The sequence below is a fragment of the Giraffa tippelskirchi genome, chromosome 9 (assembly GCF_054371585.1).
Source record: "Giraffa tippelskirchi isolate mGirTip1 chromosome 9, T2T-mGirTip1v1.2.pri, whole genome shotgun sequence".
Lineage (NCBI taxonomy): Eukaryota > Metazoa > Chordata > Mammalia > Artiodactyla > Giraffidae > Giraffa > Giraffa tippelskirchi.
In genome coordinates, this window is record NC_137283.1 from 21,262,491 (window position 1) to 21,280,571 (window position 18,081).

General features: G+C 39.2%; 2 long non-coding RNA genes and 1 pseudogene across 2 annotated transcripts in view; all 3 read left to right on the forward strand.

The window, feature by feature from the left end:
• The window catches only part of LOC145520793 (uncharacterized), a 536,928-nt gene that overhangs the window by 90,531 nt on the left and 428,316 nt on the right, over positions 1 to 18,081 (forward strand). The window lies entirely within an intron of this gene.
• The window catches only part of LOC145520796 (uncharacterized), a 52,665-nt gene continuing 34,946 nt past the window's right edge, over positions 363 to 18,081 (forward strand). The window contains exon 1 of the long non-coding RNA XR_014064831.1: positions 363 to 2,912. This is a non-coding gene — a long non-coding RNA (uncharacterized LOC145520796). The remainder of the gene's footprint in view (positions 2,913 to 18,081) is intronic.
• LOC145520825 (high mobility group protein B3 pseudogene) lies at positions 4,899 to 5,665 on the forward strand (annotated as a pseudogene).

The window sequence follows — 18,081 nt, forward strand, 5'->3', positions numbered from 1 at the left end:
TTAAAAAGCATAGACGTTACTTTGCCAACAAAGGTCCATCTAGTCAAGGCTATGGTTTTTCCCGTAGTCATGTATGGATGTGAGAGTTGGACTATAAAGAAAGCTGAGCGCCGAAGAATTGATGCTTTTGAACTGTGGTGTTGGAGAAGACTCTTGAGAGTCCGTTGGACTGCAAGGAGATCCAACCAGTCCATCCTAAAGGAGATCGGTCCTGGGTGTTCACTGGAAGGACTGATGTTGAAGCTGAAACTCCAGTAGTTTGGCCACCTGATGCGAAGAGCTGACTCATTTGAAAAGACCCTGATGCCAGGAAAGATTGAAGGAGAGAGGAGGTGGGGATGACAGAGGATGAGATGGTTGGATGGCATCACCGACTCAATGGACATGAGTTTGAGTAAACTCTGGGAGTTGGTGATGGACAGGGAGGCCTGGTGTGCTGTAGTCCATGGGGTTGCAAAGAGTCAGACATGACTGAGTGACTGAACTGAACTGACTAACTGATGAAATCATCTCTCTGTGGCTCAGAGCACATTTCTCTCTCTTTTCTGAACTCCTGAGCCTTTATTTTCCCCATTGAACTCATTTCCAAATTATAGCAAGCACTGATGGTTGGTTCACCAACTGTTTTCTCTCTGTAGACACTACTCACTTAGAATGCCCATGTGTATCTCAGTTAAGGCCAAGATGGTGGCAGTCTGTGGTAGGGTCTCTGGGAAGATTTGTTTTTCTTATGTAGGTGACAGGCTGCCAAGTGTTCAGGTGGTCAATTCAGACAATGAGCCATTCTGAAAGTATCAGTCAAGTCTTTATTTATTGTGACAGTGCAAGCAAGAGGCAAAAAGTGGCACTGGCTCCCAGGTGCTCCATTTTTCCCTATGGACAGTGTCTAACAAGGATCAGATACGTGTGGTGCAGATGAGGGGAAATGTTTCATTGCTGAGGAGCAGAGGGCTGTTGTCTTTTCATGGATCTGGGGGGTATGGTAGAGGGAGGGAGGAAAAGGGTAAGGAGTAGAAAAGCACTACTCACCATGGAGAAAATGCCTTAAAACAGTCCCAGTAATGAGGTTGGTGGAGGTGTCTGAAGTGCCTCAGCCAAGGCCTCTGATAAGGGGACCTCTGAAGAGAAATGCCTGGGCTAGATGTGTGTATACTGATATGTGTATGAGCAGGGCTGGCTCAGATGGGTGGAGTAGAGGTGGGGTTCCTTGATGGTAACTCTCTCCAGAAAATTGTAGTGCATTGGTGATAAGCAGATCTGGTGTGGGGAGGGCAGCTTCCCACTGTGAGGCCTGTCAGGCAAAGCCTTGCAATTGCCTGTGGTGGGCCTGGATGATTAGACACAGACTTTTTGATCTAGAGATGGTCTCTTCAGTAGGTTCCACTTCTCCTTTTTATTTTTTTAAGCTGGAATATGACCTAATGGTTGAAATTGTAGCAGCCAACCTGTGTCCATGAGGGAAATATGAAGGGAATTCAAAGACTCTGGAGTCAACTAAACTAGAAACAAGAACGGCATGCATTTGGGCTTCCTCTTATGTAGGGAAAAATAAGCTTCTAATGTTTAAGCCACCATAGTCATGTTTTCAGCTCGGTGTAGCCTAAAATATTCCTAACTGGTACGTCATTTAATCATGCAGTGTTTTTTACTGTTCCATAACTGATATTGATCTAAATTATTATATATCACTGGAGATACCTCAAAGGAACAATCTCAGCTCTCCTCTGCTACCATAGTACTATTTTTTGATTCTTATTGCAATTCAGAGTTGGTGGTAAGTATACATTGAAGCTGTCAGTGTTTCTTTTTTTGTAGCTAAGTCACCAGAGATGAAAACCATATAATTCTTAGTTTATCTGTTGCCCCTCATAGAAGAGTGATGCTGACAAAACTCCTAGCTTCAGCTGCCTTGAAATAGAAGACCTGAGTCTGGGTCCCAGTAGTAGTTTCTGATTAAAGAAAGCCCCAGGTAAAGGTCACTTGCGTTTGGAATATTCAGCACTGTTGTCCATGATAGGTTTAGATCTTTGTCTACTTGTTGGGCTTCCCTTGTGGCTCAGCTAGTAAAGAATCTGCCTGCAATGTGGAGACCTGGGTTCGATCTCTGGGTTGGGAAGATCCCCTGGGGAAGGGAAAGGCCAACCACTCCATTATTCTGGCCTGGAGAATTCCATGGACTGTATAGTTCGTGGGGTCACAAAGAGTCGAACACGACTGAGTGACTTTCGCTTCAATTCACTTCACTACTTGTTACTCCTATTGCCTAGAAGTAAACAAAAGCCTGGGATCATATATAGGATGATTTTGGTAAAAAATACTTTGTGATCTCTCTAAATGATTCCATATAGATGTAGACCAATTTCGTTTTTTTAAGCTGCTACTCTAGGTTTTTCAGGACAGTGTTTTTCAGGAGTATGTGGGTCGTAGACACAGCTCTTGTCTTACTGGGCAACGTAAGTTTCATCAGTTAGTGAATAAGTTTCTCAGGAACCTTGAATAAACCTTGATTTTATTGACCTTATATCAGTCCTAGGCTTATGTACAGCAATAGGTTATGCTCTAGATACAGAATCCTAGCTATTAAAACTTATGTGAGACTTATAACACCACTGCCCAGATTCCAGGTCGTTGGCATGAGTAAGTTTCTTGGTAGATTAGATAGTATCTTAAAGGAGACAAAATACAATGTATTTTAAATTCTCCCCCTTAAGGTGTATCTTAATGACTTGATATTCCTGGATGAGCCAAATTCATGCATCCCTGCTATAGGGATCAGGCAACTAAACATTTGCCTAAATGCTGATGATATAGTTTATTTTCTCAAATTTAGAGTAGCTTCTACAAACAATGGCTCATTGATCTAATTACTTTAAATCAGTTACTTCAAAACCTAAGTCATCAGTTTTGACAGAGTTCTGCAAGCATTTGGTTAGTCACAATCTAAGAACCCTGTATAGAAAGTCAACTTACCACTGCTGCTGCTGCTAAGTCACTTCAGTCGTGCCCGACTCTGTGCGACCCCATAGACGGCAGCCCACCAGGCTCCACCGTTCCTAGGATTCTCCAGGCAAGAATACTGGAGTGGGTTGCCATTTCCTTCTCCAGTGCATGAAAGGGAAAAGTGAAAGTGAAGTCGCTCAGTCGTGTCCGACTCTTAGCGACCCCATGGACTGTAGCCTACCAGGCTCCTCCATCCATGGGACTTTCCAGGCAAGAGTACTGGAGTGGGGTGCCATTGCCTTCTCTGCAACTTACCACTAGGTTTTCTTAAAGAGTTAAGCAGTAAATAATACTGTTTTCAATTCAATATTATTGCTACATGGGCACTGTATTGAGATAATTAACACCTCCAATTGCAGTTGTTATAGGCATATTTTATAGCACAGAATAATTCTGATAATGATAAAAGAGGGAAAATTGATTAAATGTTTGTTGTGGAGGGCATTGTGATAAACAATTATATGCATTTCTCTTTTAATTCTCACCACAACCTTATAAATTCGGTAGAAGTTTGGGGCTTCTTCTCATTATAAATTGTAGTAGATTCTGGGCTGTTTTCTGAGGAAAACCTTGTCTGCAAATATTACCTTGGCCCACTCCATGTCAAAGTCAGTGGGCTTTTCTCCAGGCTCGTGCCTGATTGGTAGGCTTCTTGACTTATATAACAAAATATTAAACCTGTTCTTTTCTTAAATACCCACTGAACACATGGTTCTGCCTTTAACCAGTAACTTGGATTTGAATTCTCATCTGCAGTCCTTGCTGGAAGCTTGACTATTATAAATATTGTTCATGAGAGAGCACTCAAAGGGCATGTGGGCTCTCATATTCCCTAGTTGTCTTCACTGTCCAATATGTGGTAGCCATTAGTCTCAAGTGGCTATTTGAATTTAAATAAAATAAAAATTAAATAGAATAAATATTCAGTTCGTTAGTCAAAATAACCATATTTCAAATGCTCAATAGCCATATGTGGCTGGAAGTTTTTATAATAGACAGGATAAATATGGAACATTTTGGTCATTCAGAAAGTTTTATTGGGCAGTGCTGTGATAAACTGTTAGGGTTTCATATCTGGACTGCATCTTCTTTAAAAAAATAATTTTCATTAAATTGTGCTTTGATATGTGGACAGTGGCCTGCCATTGTGGTCCATTCTAATAATGAGTATTGAGTTCTTATATGTCAGAAATGGTTTTAAACACTTTTTATGAATTAAGTCGATTCTTTTAATAGTTTTTTGAGGCAGGGCATTATTAGTATCTTCATTTTACAGAGCTTGGAGAGTTAAGTGACTTTCCTATAGTCACCCAGATGGTAAAGGGCAGTGGTGGCATTTGAGTCCTGAAGTCTGGCTAAAACCTTTGTTCTTCACCACCACACTGTGCTGCCTCTGAAATCCTTCTAAAGCTTACTTGGATTTCATTATTAGGATATAAGTAGTGTCCTCATTATTTTTATCTCTTTATTTTTGTATCCCTATTCCTCTTGGCTATAGCTCTTTATTTTTTTAGTGTCTGTTATTATAATGCTGCAGTGCAATTCTGATGCCAAGCACCTAGTGTTAGCATGGACTCCACAAATTAAGGGCACGATTCCCTAAAAGATTACCTTCACTTCTAATACCAGCCACAATTTCAGAAGTCCTCAGACCAGTTGCACTTCTGACCAACTAGCTATAAATATGGGGGTTGCTTTAACTCTTTTAGGTCTGATGATTTGCTAGAATGACTCACAGAATTTTAGAAAGCACTGTATTTACAGCTTGATTATAAAAGTTGTCAAGGACCAGCCCAATAGACAATTAGGATGATACCTGGAAGGGAAGTAGCATACATCACCCTTCCCCAACACTTGATGTGTTCAGCAACGGGGAAGCTTAGCTGAGGCAGCTCTCATCCAGGCAGCTAGCGCGAGGCTGTGGAGTGCTGAGCCGCGCGTCATGCCCTGCGCTGCTCAGACTAGTGAACAATACATCAAGATGGCTAAAAGTGATCCCAAGAAACCAAAGGGCAAGATGTCTGCTTATGCCTTCTTTGTGCAGACATGCAGAGAGGAACATAAGAAGAAAAACCCTGAGGTCCCTGTCAATTTTGCTGAATTTTCCAAGTAATGCTCCGAGAGGTGGAAGACCATGTCCGGGAAAGAGAAGTCTAAATTTGATGAAATGGCAAAGGTGGATAAAGTGCGCTATGATCAGGAACTGAAGGATTACGGGCCAGTTAAGGGAGGCAAGAAGAAGAAGGACCCTAATGCCCCCAAGAGACCACCATCTGCTCTGAATTCCGCCCCAAGATCAAGTCTACAAACCCTGGCATCTCTATTGGAGATGTGGCAAAGAAGCTGGGCGAGATGTGAAATAACTTAGTGACAGCGAGAAGCAGCCATACGTCAACAAGGGAAGCGAAGCTGGAGGAGAGGATGTCACAGACTATAAGTCTAAAGGGAAGTCTGATGGCACCAAGGGTCCTGCTAAAGTTGCCCAGAAAAGGTGAAAGAGGAAGATGAAGATGAAGAGGAGGAGGAAGAGGAATTAAAAAAAAAAACAACTGTTGATCTGTCTTATTGTGAATACCTTAGAGTAGGGAGCGCTGTGATTTACACACCTCTCACCCAAGATGTGTCTGTTGCCCTCATTAGGTTTGATTACCCAATTGGATCATGATCATATCGTAGTCTCTCAAAGTGCAATTGTCAGTGGTTTACATGAAGTGCCCATGGGTGTCTGGAGCACCTGGAAACTGTATCAAAGCTGTACATATTTCCAAACATTTCTAAAGTGAAAAGGCTCTCGTGTTCTCACTTAGTGCACTTTGCTGTTGGTGTGACAAGGCATTTAAAGACGTTTCTGGCATTTTTTTTTTTTTTCAACTTGTAAGGTGGTGTGTTAACTCTATGGTCATTGGCTAGAAATCCCGAGTTCTCAACTGTACATATCTATAGATTATAAAAGAACAAAGAAACTGAGACACACTCTTGACCATCCTTGCTTGATGTGGAGGTTGTGGGGGCGATGCCTTCCGGTTCCGGAGGGGCCGTAGCTCAGGGCATGCACTGTGGGGCTGGACCTGTGGACGTTGCAGTGGGCATCCATCTAGATTCAGGTTGTCTTGATTTTGTATATAGCCACATAGCTGGATGCCATTCTTAGCTGTGGAGAAGGGGAGGTCAGCTGGCATGAGAAATGTTTTGGATCCTTTTTAGTTGAGGTGCCGTAGTTTTAAACTCTTTGTTTTTTAAACAAGCCGTAGAACTCTTCATTATCAGCAAAGCCAAGAGCCACTGAACCAGTGAAAGTTCAAGAACCTTCTGTACTTAACACAATCTGCAATGTTCTCTTTTTTCTTTTTTGTATGTTTAGAATGCTGAAATATTTCTTAAGTTAAATAAACAGTATTACATTTAAAAAGAAAAGCGTATCTGAGAGTTGGTGTCTATATTTTTTATTTGGGTTTTATTACATAGGCATGATAAATTGAATCATTGGCCATGTTATTGAACTCAGTCTTAGCACTCCCTCTCCTCCCTGGAGGTTGGGCTGGTTCAAAGCCTCAACACTCTAACCCTGTGGGTCTGTCTTTCCTATGACTAACTCCCTTCCTGAGTCATCTCATTTGTATAAATCAGGCATAATGCAAGGGACTCATGAATAACAAAGCCACTCCTATCACTCAGGAAGTTCTAAAGATTTAGAGGTTATCTCCTGGGGACCAGGGACCAAGACAAGATAAATTCTTTATTATACAACAGTAGGTATTTATCTTCTTTATTGAAGAATAGTTGACTTTCAATATTATATTACTTTCAGGTTTACAACATAGTGATTCAATATTTTTATACATTATGAAATGATTACCACTGTGAGTCTAGTTACCATCTGTCACCATAGAAAGTTATTACAGTGTTATTGATTATATTCCCTTTGCTGTACATTATATCCCTGTGACTTACCTATTTTATAACTGGAAGTTTGTACTTCTTAATACCATTCTCCTCTTTCACCCACCCTCTTCCCTCCTCCCATCTGGAAACCACTAGCTTTTTCTCTGTATCTATGAATCTATTTCTGTTTTGTTATGTTTGTTCAGGAAATCTCTAAAACTATGATTAGTAGTCTTCTTGCACCTGTATAAAATATGTATTTATATATATCTACATAAATGTTCTTTTATTTTTATGTATCAGTTCAGTTCAGTCGCTCAGTCGTGTCCGACTCTTTTTCACCCCCATGGAGAGCAGCACGCCAGGCCTCCCTGTCCATCACCAACTCCCAGAGTTTACCCAAACTCGTGTCCATTGAGTCAGTGATCCCATCCAACCATCTCATCCTCTGTCGCCCCCTTCTCCTTCTGCCCTCAATCTTTCCCAGCATCAGGGTCTTTTCTGAGGAGTCAGATCTTCACATCAGGTGGCCAAAGTATTGGAGTTTCAGCTTCAACATCAGTCCTTCCAGTGAACACCCAGGACTGATCTCCTTTAGGATGGACTGGTTGGATCTCCTTGCAGTCCAAGGGACTCTCAAGAGTCTTCTCCAACACCACAGTTCAAAAGCATCAATTCTTTGGTGCTCAGCTTTCTTTACAGTCCAACTCTCACATCCATACATGACTATGGGAAAAATCATAGCCTTGACTAGATGGACCTTTGCTGACAAAGTAATGTCTGTGCTTTTGAATATGCTGTCTAGGTTGGTCATAAGTTTCCTTCCAAGGAGCAAGTGTCTTTTAATTTCATGGCTGCAGTCACCATCTGCAGTGATTTGGAAGCCCAGAAAAATAAAGTCAGCCACTGTTTCCACTGTTTCCCCATCTATTTGCCATGAAGTGATGGGACCGGATGCCATGATCTTAGTTTTCTGAATGTTGAGCTTTAAGCCAACTTTTTCACTCTTCCGTTTCACTTTCATCAAGAGGCTCTTTAGTTCTTCTTCACTTTCTGCCATAAGGGTGGTGTCACCTGCATATCTGAGGTTATTGATATTTCTCCTGGCAATCTTGATTCCAGCTTGTGCTTCATCCAGCCCAGCATTTCTTATACATAAATCCTCCATTTAAAAAATATTTGAGACACTCATATTTTTCTTTGTTGCTGTTGTTGTTCAGTCTGTAAGTTGTGTCTGACTCTTTGTGACCCCATGGAGTTCAGCATGCCAGGCTTCCCTGTCCTTCACCATTTCCCGGAGTTTGCTCAAATTCATCTCCATTAGTCAGTGATACTATCCAGCCATCTCATGCTCTGTCACCCCCTTCTCCTCTTGCCCTCAATATTTCCCAGCATCAGAGTCTTTTCCAATGAGTCGGCTCATCACATCAGGGGGCCAAAGTATTGGAGCTTCAGGATCAGTCCTTCCAATGATTATTCAGGGTTGATTTCCTTTAGACTTGACTGATTTGATCTCCTTGCAGTCCAAGTGACTATCAAGAGTCTTCTCCAGCACAGCACTTTGAAAGCATCATTTTTTCAATGCTCAGCCTTCTTCATGGTCCAACTCTCATATCTGTACATAGCTTTGACTGTACAGATGTTTGTCAGCAAGCTGATGTCTCTGCTTTTTAATATGCTGTCTAGGTTTGCCATATATTTCTTTCAGTTCAGTTCAGTCACTCAGTCGTGTCTGACTCTTTGCGACCCCATGAATTGCAGCACGCCAGGCCTCTCTGTCCAACACCAACTCCCAGAGTCTACCCAAACCCACGTCCATCAAGTCAGTGACGCCATCCAGCCATCTCATCCTATGTCGTCTCCTTCTTCTCCTGCCCCCAATCCTACCCAGCATTAGGGTCTTTTCCAATGAGTCAACTCTTCGCATGAGGTGGCCAAAGTATTGGAGCTTCAGCTTCAACATCAGTCCTTCCAATGAACACCCAGGATTGATCTCCTTTAGGATGGATTGATTGGATCTCTTTGCAGTCCAAGGGACTCTCAAGAGTCTTCTCCAATACCACAGTTCAAAAGCATCAATTCTGTGGCTTTATTTTTTTTATTTCTTTAGGCTGACTCAAATCCTTTTTGAAGTAAGGTGGGAGATTAATGTGTGTATGTGTATGAGTATAAATAGAAACAAACATTTTACGTATACATGTATAAATATATATTTTTAGTATAGGTGCACGAGGACTAACCACCATTTTATTGATTACCAGATCTATAGATTACCTTTGAAATAACTTAATTTTATGCTCTTATTTTTCTGATGAAGAAATAAACCCAGAGACGTAAAGTATCTTGCCCAGATGGTTAGTGGCTGAGTTGGGACTGCAATTCAGGGTTTTTAATCTTGCATTTAATACTCTTCTTGTCTTCATAATTTTAAGCTTGTCCTTTACATTAGTCATATACTTATCACCTAATATTTTTCTCACTACCTTGCTAGGTCCAGAAACCTGAAGCTGCCCTCCAGAAATAGCTTTGGTGCAATAGGGTGAAGCTCAGCACAAACTATTTTTGTACTTTCTGCCTTTACACATGTGCTATTCTTTCTGCCTCGAGTGTCCTTCTCAGTTCACTTCAGTTCAGTTGCTCAGCTGTGTCTGACTCTTTGCGACCCCGTGAACCGCAGCACACCAGGCCTCCCTGTCCAACACCAACTGCCTGAGTCCACCCAAACCCATGTCCATTGAGTCAGTGATGCCATCCAGCCATCTTATCCTCTGTCATCCCCTTCTCCTCCTGCCCCCAATCCTACCCAGCATCAGGGTCTTTTCCAATGAGTCAGCTCTCCGCATCAGGTGGCCAATGTACTGGAGTTTCAGCTTCAACATCAGTCCTTCCAATGAACACCCAGGACTGATCTCCTTTAGGATGGACTGGTTGGGTCTCCTTGCAGTCCAAGGGACTCTCAAGAGTCTTCTCCAACACCACAGTTCAAAAGCGTCAATTCTTCTGCACTCAGCTTTCTTTCTAGTCCAACTCTCACATCCGTACATGACCACTGGAAAAACCATAGCCTGTCCTTCTCACTCACTGGTCATTTCTTGATTGTTTTTAAATGTACAAACTAAACCTCATTTCCCTGTGAAGGCTTCCCTGACCTTCTCTCACAGAGTTAATCTTTCTCTTCCTTTTCACATTATTTAGCATATGCCTTTATCTCAGAGGCATTTATCACACTGCATTTTAAATTCTTTTCCCACATTTCAAACCTTAACAGAATTATTGATTTCACCCTTGTTGCCACTAAACCTATTACTCTCTCTGTCTCTCCAATCCTGATGCAGCATCATCAGTGACTGAGCTGCTCCATCCAAAAATCTAGAAGTCACCTTGATTTCCCTTTTGTCCTCATCTTGCATGTTTAATTAACAGCTAGTCATTTGGTTATATAGCCTCATTATATCCCAACGCTTTCACCTCTCACCTTCAAACTGGTCTGTTCCCACTCTTGGGTTTTTTCAATCCATTCTCCAAGCTGTGACCAGAGTTCTTTGAAAATAAAAAGCATCTCATGCCACTTCTAGCTTTAAATTCTCCATTAGCTTCTACTTTTAGTAAAATAAAATCCAAACTTCTTAATTTCAGGTGAACAGAAAAGTGAATCAGTCATACATGTGCATGTATCCACTCTTTTTCAGATGCTTTTTGCGTATAGGCCATTACAGTGTTGCGCAGTGTTCCCTATGCTATGCAGTAGGTCCTTGTTTTATATATAGTAGTGTGCATATGTCAGTCTCAATCTCCCAATGTATCCTTCCCTCCTCCTTACCCACTAATTGTAAGTTTGTTTTCTACGTCTGTGTCTCTATTTATTTCTGTTTTGTAAATAAGTTCATGTGTACCCTTTTTTTAGATTCCACATATAAGAGATAGCATACATTTGTCTTTCTCTAGAAACATGCTTTTTAAAAAAATCAAATTTATTTATTTTTTGGAAAAAATCCAGACTTCTTTCTGTGCTTGGAAGTAACCTACATGATGCTACTCATCCCTTCTTCATTTTTACCAGGCTCTCTCACTGGCCAGGTACTGGCCTCTCTTGATTTCTTTAGGTTTCTCAAACACACCAGGTTTGTGAATGCTGCTGCTGCTGCTGCTGCTGCTAAGTCGTTTCAGTCGTGTCCGACTCTGTGCGACCCCAGAGACGGAAGCCTACCAGGCTTCTCTGTCCCTGGGATTCTCCAGGCAAGAACACTGGAGTGAATTGCCATTTCCTTCTCCAATGTATGAAAGCGAAAAGTGAAAGTGAAGTCGCTCAGTCGTTTTCGACTCCTCACTACCCCATGGACTGCAGCCCACCAGGCTCCTCCATACATGGGAGTTTCCAGGCACGAGTATTGGAGTGGGATGCCATTGCCTTCTCCGGTTTGTGAATGAATACCCCTTATTGTTTGCATCAGGCTATGTACCCCGTGGGGGCAGGTGTTGTGACTTGTTTTCTGGTATCCCTAGTGCTGAGCGCAAAGAGTTGCACAGGGTGAGAAATCAATGAAAGTTCATTGAGTGATATTGAATAAAATTTGGCTTCTACCATTTATTACTTACGTGATCTTGGCTAGTCCTTTAACGTCTTTAACTTCATATATAATGCCCATATCTTAGGGTTGTTGTCAAGATTAAAGGAGGTCAGTGTGTACAGTATTTTACAAATGTAGGGTATTGTTATTGCTATCATTGGTCACTTTTCTGCTCAACATGCCTTTGGGGCTTATATTAACACTGCATTCCTCAGAAATGCCAAAGCTACTCCTTACTGGCTTTCATAGGCCTGAATGCATCATATGGTAAATTCTAGAGAGGCTAGAAGGATGTTATAACTCTTTTACTTCTGTTCTGTTTATGGTAATGCAAGCCTATTTGGTAACTTGGAGCTGCCTATAGATGAATTGGTGTTGCCAACACGTAGTTCTTATTCTGTGCTTCCCTAGTGTTTCCATTAGCCAGGTAATAAAGTTTTTCCAGCTAAATGATGAGCATCCAGCAGTTCCTGTGTAAATGCTTGTGTTCATTTCATTAAAAAAAAAAAAAAACACACACACAAACAAAACAAAACAAAAAAAAACACTTCCCAATAAGAATTCTTAGTTAATTAAAAAACTGTTTAAAGCACAGAGAATATTTATTTTTTTGTTAAAAAAAAAAGTAATCATTCAACTTGGGGACAGTTTTTAGTGTGGAATTAAGAATCTCTACAGATATCAATGATTATTTGGAAAAGTTAAATTGGAGGGCAATTCACTGATGTTAAGTACAACAGCTACTGGAGCTATATTTAAAAATGTGTTTCAAAGTGAAGGGTAAAGAAAATTGATTTTGCAGATGCTCTGTTGAAAGCAGTCACTTCATATTAAGCAGAAAAAGGCAGTTTGAGATAATCTCAGTATGAGAGAAATGTGATTTTTAGGCCAGCCAAAGAACAGGAGCACACTGGGACAGCTGGAGGTGTGGAAGGTGCTATCACTGATCCAAAGGGATAGAGGATTAGGGAGAAGGTGGGAAGATAGTGTCAGCTCAGATAAGGGTAGATAATTTATTTTTAGTTGTCTCCTGACTTTAGTTCTTAGACAACACGAGTCTTTAATCCTGGCTTCCCATTCTCCTTCCCCTACCTTGTAAAATTTAACCTTTTCTATCATTTGACTCATCACAACGTATGCATCTTCTTACCTGTCCATCAGCTATCTGTTGGCTAAACTCAGACCCTATGTAGTGGGTACTAAATGAGCATAGCATCAGCTTGTTCAGTAATATTTGTCAGGAATGCCCCTTGAATATCATTCCTGACCCCAAGATGACTGCTCTTTTAGAAATGTAATGCATTTTGTTTTAAGATGCTTATCTTTTCAAAATTTTCTTGGAATCACTTCCCATAGACATTATCATTTCTTCCCAAATGGACAAAGATAGACTTGAGTGGGCCAGTGGGCAGTCAGTTGTGTGTGATAATCAGAGAGGTATAGAAACATGCTTGTGTGGCGTATTCAAGTTCCTCCCTCTCCCAATTTCAGTCCTAAATTAACTTCCTCTATCTTAAGACCAGACCAGGAACACAAATACAATATAATACCAACTTATTATTATTCAGAGACTATTGCCAATGGATTAATATTTTGGATTTGATTGTATAGACAGCTGGTTTACCTCATTCTCCCATTTTCTGATTTAACAGAACTGAGTAACTTGACCAAATCACCTACGTATCTTAAGCTCATAGAATATCAGATAAAACCCATTGAAATTGTTTTTGTATGTCAAAGTGATGAATTATTGGTAATTTCATACAATCAAAACTAATAATAGTGATCACTAACAATAGCTAACCTTAATTGCATGTTAATGTATTAACTGTGGTATTTATTCAAATTAATACAAACAAAGCACTCTGGACAGCTCTTGGCAGAATAGGGTCACACCATGTGCTTTATTTTACATTGATGACCCCATTTAATCCTCACAAATGCTTTCTGTGGCAATGATTCTTATTAATCCTGTTTTATACATGAAGAAAATAAGGCTCAAAGAGTGATCTCTTTGAAAAGGTACTGAGAGACAATCCAGTATCTAATCCTGAGCAGTGTGTCTCCCAGCCTGCTCTCTTAACCACTACACACATCATCTCAGATGCCTATGTATGCCTGTTGTACTCTCATTAAACATGTTTTGTTCAAAACCTACTGCTTATGAGACAAATGCTTAGGGCTGGGGCAATGGGATGACTCAGAGGGATGGGATGGGGAGGGAGGTGGGAGGGGTGTCCAGGAAGGGGAACACATGTAAACCCATGGCTGATTCATGTCAATGTATGGCAAAAACTACTACAATATTGTAAAGTAATTAGCCCCCAACTAAAATAAATAAATTTATTTAAAATTAAAAAAAAAAAAAAAAAAACAACCTACTGCTTAGAATTCTGCCCTGGGTAAGGTTTTCTAGAGAAAACCTCACTTGTGCATAAAAAGGTTTTATTATCAAGGGTCAGTACAAGATAGTAACTTTGGGGTGTCTCAAGGAAGTACAAGTTAAGGTCCAGACGCACGGTCAGCTAATATGTTAATTCTGTTAAGTTCAAGCATTATTTGGTAATGTGAGGTCCAGAGGAAGTTTAAGGTAAACTACTAGTAGATATTACATTCAAAATTAAAAGAAATTATTGATTTCTTCTATGTTATTAATAAGTTAATGTTTCCATTATCATTGACACGCATACTCAGATACCATCATCCCTGTGTGCATTGCTGTATTTGGTGAGTATAGATGCATGACTACTCACAGTTGTTGCATTGAAAACAACTTTGATTTTCATTTATTCAGAACCTCTTTAAAATTGTGTCCTCTTCAGTTTAAAATCTACAATTCTATTTGTTCATTCTTTAAAAACTTACTGAGTGTCTGCAATATACCAGGCACTGGAAATTATATATCAGCAAATAAGACATAGTCCCTGGGCCTAAGAAACTCACCATATTCTGAATGAAAAGAAGAAAAAAAAGCACACGTTTGGACAAGAACTCAAATGTCTGAAGAGGAAAATCAATGTTTCAGTGCAGCATAAATCTTAAAATTAACAAAGATATACTCAACTGCTTCCTGACTATAAAGTCTGTGTTTCTTCTTAATTGTTTAACCATTTCAGAAGATCTACGGTCTACTTTCCATTGTATAGTACAACAGTTCAGGTCCTGCTGGAAGATGCTAATAACTTACTGGTTTGTATCTGTTGCCTTCAGGGTCATTTTCAGTAGATATCAGATTCTGGAGTAGATCTAAACTTTTACTGGAATTGTGTAAAATTCAACCAACATAGTATAGAGAAGAAAGAGAAGAGTTTGACTCAGTACACTCTTAGAAACTTTGCTAATTTCATGAATTCCTGGAATCATGGGAACAGATAACTTCTCACTTTTTTTTCAAGGAGAAAATTTTAGTTAAGTTTAAATCATAAATTTGCATCTTTGCAGAGAATTTACTTTCCATAGTCAGTGTGTAAGACAGAATTTGGGTATAATAAATATTACCTCTAAATACTCAATAAAATTGGTCTTAGTCATATGGACATTCTTATTTTTCAGCACAAAGTAATTGAGATTGGTTAAGAAATGGTGGATCAATGCATTTCACTTCCCACTCACTCTTGGCCATATATTTATTGAATGAAATGGTAGACAGAATTGCCTACATTATTTAAATTATTATTATTATTACTTTTACTGAGCAATATATAGTTGAATTTGTCTAAGTGTAAAGAGCACATGATGATAATCCACTGTATTGATTATGCCCCTGCTCCTTATAATTCTCTTCCAGTTCAGCTATACCCCATTATTGTAACAACCCACATGAGTAGAGTCTTACTGGAAAAAATGGAAGGATTGAAGCTCCAAACACAAACTTGACCCCAAGTTTGTCAGTGTTGATCTTCAGGTTCTCATCATTGTCTTGTAGGGTCTTGGTATTTTGTGACGTAAAACAGCTGCCCATAAGCATAAGCTTCCAAGTTGATCCAGACTGCCCTAATGTCTTGGTGTGAAGGAGATAAACTCCCTCAGTGTTTATTAAACACAGAATTTGTAACATCTTGAGTGTATTTAAAATTAACCCACCACAGATGATGACACAATTAGTCATCTTAATGGTACTATCCATAGGGAAAGAGAAAGAATAAAGGTAGGTTTGAGCTATCCAGGGCCAGACATTTGTTTCTGGTATGTCCAGTTTGGTTCCATCCTAGTTGAATCTGAGAATTCCTCAATTGAGTCCCACCTACCATAAACTATTTTTTGCATGGAAAAACCATTCCTGAATATATAAGAACAAGAAAATCCTGTTTAAGCCTGCATAATTCACAACCCTGATAATTAGCACATGTTTGTGGTTATCTATATTTATATATAAATATATTAATTTATAATCACTGTAATCATTATTAACTGTGGCATCCCTTGTATTGTTGTCTTTGGATCCAGATATTAAATTTCAATTGCTCCAGTTCTTGTTATTACTGACTCTGAAGTTACCTTCAGTGTGTGTGTTTCTGTCTGCTAGACCTGAGGGTTAGAACATCGGAGACTCTCAGTAGATTTTCTGTGGAACACAGAAAACATGGGAGCTTTCATGGAGGTTACTGGACTGGAGTAGGATACTGTATCTTGTGTTAAATAATTCACCAGCATCTTTAGTTGTCATGAGATCCAAAGAAACAATGAAAAAGAAAATAAGCCCATCATCGTCTTCTGCAGCTGAAAATCATTATTCACCCAATATTGGTTATTGAGTGTACATGTAAACACTTAGAGAATACACAGTTCCATCTTTATAACAAGATGGGGTACATATAGTATTCAGATGATCTCTTTGAAGCTTCAACTGTGGATTATTCAGTAAGGATTATACCTTCTGAATTCTGGATACAATATGATTTCTCTAGGGAAATTTATATGCATAAAAGAAGCATGATATGTGAAACTCCTAACTTCTTATTTTATAAGACAGCATCATAGATCTGACTGTCTTACAACCAAATTTTACCAACAAAATCTCCTTGTATGTAACATAAGATGATCATACCTTATTTTCAATCAGAGAAGTTTGCAGAATGATTTTATTAATAATATATTTTTAAAAGCACATGGGAAAATGTCTAGCATATTTTAAACCAAGGAAAATACTTTTTCTGTAAATACCTAGAGAGGTGAAATTGGATTTAATAATTATGATCTGAATCTGAGATCACAAAACATTAAAAGTTTAAGTGACTTTCAAAACTATCTTGAGACCAAGTCTCTCTTACCTGTTTTCTTTAGTACCTTTTTTGTTGGGGTGTTTACTTTTTATAAGGTAACCCATTTCCTTGTGGACCAGCTCCCAATTATTTGCTTTAATTAATGAGAATTCTGTTTCCTTTTAACTTCCTGCCATTGGTTTTGGATATCCTGAATCGTATATGCAGACTTCAGAAAAATAGGAAAATCATATTGATTCTGATTTTCAGTGTGAACACTGATTTTTTCCTTGAATCTTTTTTGTCGTTAACGGCATAGATTCTTTAGGTGCAGATCCTGCCAAAGAAGTGAGCCTGTGACACTTTTTCCTCTAATTAGTTGAATCTGAAACTAAATTAAGTCTGAATCAGCAATCTGTAATAAGTACATTAAGATTATTATCTGATGAGTGCTATCAATTTCACTTGTTTCTAAATTATTAGTGTCTTATTTGTTTACATTACAAATTCAGTAGGAGTAATTATATAATAAGAAAATGATGCTGTCACTTTAAATAAACTGCTCAGCAACTAAAACATCAGGAGTATAATTAAAGGCATCACTCACAGCTTCCATTTTAATACATAAAGGAGAAGGACATGATTAGATTTTAATGAACTTGCTTTTGTTTTAGCTTTATTATTGTTTTATTTTAACCTGGATATGGTTATTTCAAAACACCACTAAATGTTACTAAGCATTCTTAATTTCATACATTGGTGTTAGAGTAAATTTAACTCTGACAGCAAGCGTTCAGTTTTTAATCAGTTCTTTAAATGTAAGCACAATTCCTTCTCGTACCTGGAATGGAAATATTCTCCAACTTCCAGGCTAGTAAACTGTTTAGTCCCAGCTAATCAGTGGTAAAAATGTGTCAGATCACATGAATAAACCCTCAAGCAAATGCCATTGTCTACTGAAGTCCTTAGTTTAAAATAAGCCTAGAGTCTGCCTGAGGAATAATGGAAGGAGTGCTGAGTAAGAGTAATGGAAGGAACACTTGGAAACTCATGATTAGGACTAAGTCCATGAGTTGCTGAGTTACCCCCTCTTTCAGCCTCGGATTCCTCATATGTAAATGAAGATAATATAATCTACCTATGGAGTTATTGTGAGGAATGTCACAAATTACAGATTTGAGCCTGTTTTGTTAACTCTGAAGCTTGGTGCTGGTTTTGACTATGATTTCTATCTGCTAGTATAAACTGAAGTGTTCTGAAATTGTACCTGAGGTTCCCCCCCAAATTTTCCCACTGAGCCTGAAATTTATACTACAAACATAATTTCTTTGAAATAAATTATCATTTCTCAATGTATCATCTGTAGATCTCCTCAGGTACTTTTTAGAAGTTCAGACTCTTGTACCTCACCCGTGGCCTACCAAATTAGA